The following is a 6000-nucleotide window of genomic DNA, read 5'->3' as shown; positions in this document are numbered from 1 at the left end:
TTTCCTACAACCCTCATTCACTACCCCTATTCGTACATGTCAGACATCTTCAGGCAGGACTGGGAACTAGAGGGTGCTTGGAGCAAGTGGGGAAGGGTAAGAGAGACACATAGGTGGAGAAGAGGGAAGCAGGGTCACATCCCTGTGTGGGTGTGTGGAGGGGATGATTTCTTTCAAATTGGGTGTCTTAACCTGAAGTCATAGATTAGGAAATCCATGAACTTGGATAAGGAAAAGTAATGTACCTTTATTTTTGCTAAAGTCTAACAGAAAATTAGTATTTCCCTCAACTACAAATAGAGATAACAAACCAAGTTGTCACCAGTAGAAATTACAGGTATTTTCTTATGATGGTTTTTGTGGATATCTTGAAATATTATTTTTATTCATTTACTATTATTTTATTCATTTACTCAGAATTATGGTGGTCTTTAGGCTCGCCACTAGATCTTAGTATTTAATGGATTTAATATAAAGCACAACTACTACTATGTTATACTTTAAAAATATTCTGAAAATTGTATTTTAGTGTAACTTGTTCCTTTTAATTTCTGGGTATATTTGTTATACTTTTAAAAACATTCTGAGAAGGGTACATGGTATGAAAAAGTTAAGAACTCTGCTTTTTGAGTATTCTCTTGGCTTTCACTCTTGGTTTTTAATTAAAAAAAATTTTTTTTTAAATTGAAGTATAGTTGATTTACATTGTCGTTAGTTTCAGGTGTATAGCAAGCTCTCATTCTTACTGCATGAGGCTAAAGAGGGTCCCTGAAATGAGTCGTACCATCTGTGAGGTTCTCATAGTTTTATTGTTTTATTTTTCCAGAGACCCTTCCTCCCTTAACTTTCATACCTCTTCACTATGTGTTTTTATCTCACCAACCGTCTTTCTGTTCACACTCCTTACTTTACTGTGGATGTCTTTTTCTATGGGGAGTTCATCCTTTAGCATGTCACTGATTGCCATATTTATGTGAAGAACTCGATCATCTCCCCAGATTATCCACCCCCTCCTGAATTCCATAACTGCAGTTGTCCCCGAACGCTTCTACTTGGTTTTACCCCTGGTATCTGGAAATGAACATACTAAAAACTAAAATTCCTCAACAAATGTACATGCTGTCCCTCTTTGTCCGGACCACCATTTTAACTGTCCCCCTGGTTTTGCCACCTTATAGTTATTTTAAAATTTAAGCCACGTAATTTCAAAAAAAAAAAAAAAAAGGAAAAAATTGAAATCTTTAAAATCAAAAGATACAAAAGGATATATAGTTAAATGTAAGTCTTCCTCACACCTGATCCCCTCAGCTCCCCTCCCAGAAGGAAACCACGTTACCAGCTCTTAGAGTGATTTTTTATTCTTTATTTTGGCTATATCTCAAGTCCTTCCTTGTCTGTGAGATGTGTGTCCTTTCCTCTCCAGGCCCTTGTGACCTTATATCTGGTTGACTTTCTATATAAGTATTTGTATGTGTGTATTTTATATACATATATAAAATCTCCCTCTGTGGCCTTCCGGCCTCGAGTTTTCTTCACATCGCTTCCTGGATGAAGAACCTACAAGGGTGAGGGGCCGGGGTTGGGGGTGATGGGGAAGAGGATCTAAAGGGGACTTAGGTAGGGGGTTCGGAGTGACAGACTTGCGGGAAGCTCTGCCAGGATTCCTATTTCTATTCCTGCCACCTGAGGCCCATTTCCAGTCCTCTCATCCAAATGTCTCTCATTTCCAAGCTCCGAGACAGAGACAGCGAGATACACAGAGACAGAGACGCCAAGGCACCAGCATCCCTCTCCCCTTCTGTCCCGCCCCACCACTCTGACGGACATTCGCCGCCAGCCAATAGAGACCCCTATGTCCCTCGGAAGGGCCAATGAGAGATAGAGGAGGGCGGAAGATTCCCCGCCCCCACTTCTAGGCTTGGTTGAGCTGTGCAGGTAGGTCCGGGGGCCGGGGGAGCCGCCGTTGGCACTGGTGCCCCGGGGGGTGGGGGCACGAGTCGGTAGGGGTGATGGTGGGGAAGGGGAGGCGGCCCCAACGGCGGGAGCCCGAGGGGGCGGCCCGGCCGGGAGGCGGGGGGCCGACGGGCCCGGGGAGCGGGCGCCGCCGAGGGCCCTGGAAGCGACTGGGCTGGGGGAGCGGGGACGCGTGTGTGGGGCATAGGGACCCCCTCCCCGCGCCCACCCGCAGGCCTGGGCCTCGGGCTGCGGGCAGAGGGGTCGGGGGCCTGGTACTCGGGGGGCGGGCTGGGCCGGGCCCGGGGCCGGGGGCGCCGAGCACAGCCCGGGGCGCCAGGCCGAGCCGAGGTGGGACGGACCGACGCGGAGAGGAAGGGAAGCTGCATCCCGCGGGCCGCCCCCTTCCAGAAGCGAGCGGAGCAACGGCCGCCGGCGCCCTGCCCTGAGCCCCCTCTCCCTTTCGCCCCCTCCCTAACAATGGGTTTGGGGCAGAAGGAGTCGCCTCACTGCGGGAAGGGGGGTCGGTTTGGGACTGGGGTCCAGGGTGGGGGGAGGGGTGGGAACTCGGGCTCTCCCCTTTCTCTTCGCCCCTTAGCTCTTGCGTTGGGGATTATGGAGGGGCTTTTAAATCCTCCCCGGACTTGGGTCAGAAGTCAAACTCCCCCCAACCCTCCCCCAACCAAAAAAAAAAAAAAATCCGACGAGCGTAAGGAAAGTGATGCCAAGTCTTCGACGCCGAAGTGACAAACGCATAGCAGGAACAAATCCACTCCAGAGGTTTTTATTTTTAATTTTTCTTAAAAATGAGGGTACTGTAGGCTTTGAATTTTTAAAAATTTATTTTACAGAGGTGGGTGCTGTTATTTTTGTCCCTAATCGGGCAAGCCTCCATTTTAAGCGAAGCAGTAACTGGTTAAGCTGGAATTTTCATTCAGGCCTAGGACGAGAGCACGAATCCTACAAGAGGTCATTTAATCCATCCTCCTACCTCCACACAAACTTGGCTCAAAATTGTTTGGCCTGTTATTAAAGATTTCTAGGAAAGAAGGGTCTTTTATTTGTAGCACTTGAGTCAAGAATGGCTATTATTTTTCCACATAGAATGGGCTCTGCAACTTAAACTCGAGAAAATTTAGGACAATCAAAATGATCAGAGAGGGTTTAATTTATTAAAACTAAATGTGGCAAGGGCATTTTTTAGTGATCAGATAAAAAATCAGTTTTTAATAGTGTTTATGAAGTAACCCTGGATAATCATTTTTCTATCTGAGAAATAATTCTAATAAGCAATTTTATATTATCTGAAATATGTGTTACACATTTAATCCAATTTTATGGAAAAATATATTTCTTCATACCTGTGGAGATCATACACCACACACATTTGTCCTTTTCCAAAAGGAACAGTTATTTTCTACATCTTTTTAAGATGGTGAGGCAAATAGTACTTTGAATCTCTGTCCAGATAGTTTAAACTATATGCTTATTTTTGGATTATTTTTAGTCTAAATGAAAGTCCTCTCTTTTTCAGATACCTTTTTGAAATAAAAAATTTTCCTACCTGCTCATACTTGGTGGCTGGGGAATTACTAAGACTCCATTCTTGCTTGTTTCTGAGTATTATTGCCTGAACTACTCCTGACACTATGAATGCTACTTGGATGCCTCTTAAGGTAAGATGTGTGTTTTTTTTTTAATTATAAAGGTCTCATTTTATTATTATTTTTTTTAGAATTGAGGTTTTTTTAGTTTTTGAATTTGCAGTTCTTCGACCGTCTTACGACATTCCTTTCCCTTGTGTTTGCCTCCTAGAACTGATTGGTTACTCCTTTGTATTGCTCCTGTCCTTAATTATTGGTGTTAAAATAGTAATGAAGTTCTCAAATTAACTTTCATGATAATGATGTGTTTATTTTTTAGCTTTAAATTATGACAACCCCACACAGTTGTAAAATTCTGTTCCAGTCTCAGTAGGATGGACTGGCAATTCAGACAGCCGGGTCCACTTTCAAACAGGTCCTTTAGTATTATCATAGGTGCTAGGGTGTGTCCCACTCTTGCAAATCTGTAGCTGATTCATGTGTTACAGAAGATGTGTCACTAACCATTTATTTACTCTGAAACTTGATTTAGTATGTTCAGAACATTCTAAGACCTGTTTGTTTATATGTATAGCTTTGTGGGAGAGTTTTCCTGCTATTCCCTAGTCCTTTGCATGCGAATTTGTACTATTTTTCTCAACAGGTAGCACTTGGTACCATGTTTCACCTCACAAGATAAACCTCTTTGGGGGCAGTGTGAGAACATGATCTTTACATGAAAAAGCTCTCAGTGATGTGGTAGTTCTCCTTTATCTTGGCTACTTCCAGTTTCTTGTACATAAATGGCCAGGAAACTCTCTCCATTAAGAAAGACTAAACAGAGGATAAAGCTTAAGATACATACAGGGAGGGAAATTGCAGGAAGGATGGGGAAAGATAAGGAGTAACGGAAGCCCCCCACAAGCTTCACTGGATGGTACAGGTTGCTTCCTTCAGAGCTAAATACTAATGTAGTTAGATTATTGTCTGTTAACCTGCGCTGTGGAATTCCCAAGTAATGCAGTGAATATGTCAGGTATTAATGCAGTTTGTGTAAACTAATACTTGGATTGCTGGAAATCCTTAGGTAAAAGTAGACTGAGTTCTCATCTTCATTTATGTTCCAGCTGCTATTGTTGGTTGAGAAGTGCCTATATTACTGTAAAGGAAGTCAGAGGGACTCAGTTTTTCCACCCATTCCCCCTGTAGAGTTGGTGGCATTGCGTGGGGAACCCAGCCAGAAGTCCTGAACCGTAGGCACTGGAGGACTTTGTACAGAACATTCCTCTTTGGTATTGGGTGTTTAGTGCCAGGACCCGGTGGCCTCTGTTATCTTTAGGAAGCAGGCAAGGGGATATCAACAGGTACTAGTTCCCTGGGCTTCACTGGTAGCTCAGTGGTAAAGAATCCGCCTGCCGATGCAGGAGACTCTGGTTCCATCTCTGGGTAAAGAATATCCCCTGGAGAAGGAAATGGCAACCCACTCCAGTATAAGAATACTGGGAAATTCCATGAACAGAGGAGCCTGGCAGACTATGTATAGTCCCTGAAGTCACAAAGAGTTGGATGCAACTTAGTGACTCAAGAACAATTAGAAACCCGAGGAACTGGGGATCAATATATTAGATTTTTACTTCATAGTCATTTTGGTTCTAAAAGTGGATTAGATGTACAGAGGCCTGCTTTTTTACATATGACATTTTACCTCTAAGTCTTGGAACCTGGGTAAGTTCTACAGTAATCCTTGAAGTTGCACCAAAGGTCTCTGGCATGATAGGAATAGAGAGTGAAGTCAGTACTCCAGACTGAGTTACCACCTGTTAACTACTTAAGAATGTAGTTATGTGACTGCCTTAATTTAGTCCTTTGATCAGTTGAAGACCTCTTTTGCGTCTGAACAAATTTTTTGTTAACATTTTCCTCCTTTTATGACTTAAAAAAACCTTAAAAACTGGTGTTTGAGCTGGGCAGGGGGAAAAAGACACTTTCTTGGTGGGGGAAAACAGGATGTCATTGAATTTGCAGGATGGAAATAAAAAAGGGAGAGAGAACTTTATTTTTTTCCGTTGTGAATAGCTTTAAAATGTTTCTGAGATGTGTTTTCAGATTGCAATTACTTATTTTTAAGTAAAAAATGGGTTAATTAAAATGTATATATACTTTGGAGCCAAAATATTAATTTTCTATGGTTCTTACACTTTGTTTCTGATTATTTTATTTCAAAATGAACTCTAGTTCTGTAGGCATTACTCAAATGTTAGACCCCAGTGTGTATTTATGTATGTTCCAAGGCTGGTAGAAAATAGTGCTAATGTTTACCCTTTTTAAGAACCAAAGCACCAAAGGAAACATAAATAACATAAAGGAAATATAACTCCCCCCCAAACTCATCAATTGAAGGCACTCTTGTTAATTAGTTCCCATGGAAATTATTTATCCCATTCTCTTTCTATCAGGGGTCTGC

General features: G+C 42.6%; 1 protein-coding gene across 4 annotated transcripts in view; it reads left to right on the top strand.

Annotated features, from left to right (window-relative positions):
• The first annotated feature begins 1861 nt into the window (after window positions 1-1861).
• The window catches only part of KANSL1 (KAT8 regulatory NSL complex subunit 1), a 170898-nt gene continuing 166759 nt past the window's right edge, over window positions 1862-6000 (top strand). For 2 of the 4 annotated variants that reach the window (XM_027517459.1, XM_027517460.1), the window contains exons 1-2: window positions 2519-2733; window positions 3488-3629. The gene's annotated coding sequence lies outside the window, so the exon portion shown is untranslated. Of the gene's footprint in view, window positions 1936-2518; window positions 2734-3487; window positions 3630-6000 lie in introns of those variants that run through there. The other 2 variants (XM_027517457.1, XM_027517456.1) reach the window with 2 other exon arrangements.

The sequence above is a fragment of the Bos indicus x Bos taurus genome, chromosome 19, assembly GCF_003369695.1.
Source record: "Bos indicus x Bos taurus breed Angus x Brahman F1 hybrid chromosome 19, Bos_hybrid_MaternalHap_v2.0, whole genome shotgun sequence".
Lineage (NCBI taxonomy): Eukaryota > Metazoa > Chordata > Mammalia > Artiodactyla > Bovidae > Bos > Bos indicus x Bos taurus.
Note: the sequence above shows the minus strand (reverse complement) of the source record. Positions and strands in the feature narration are given on the sequence as shown.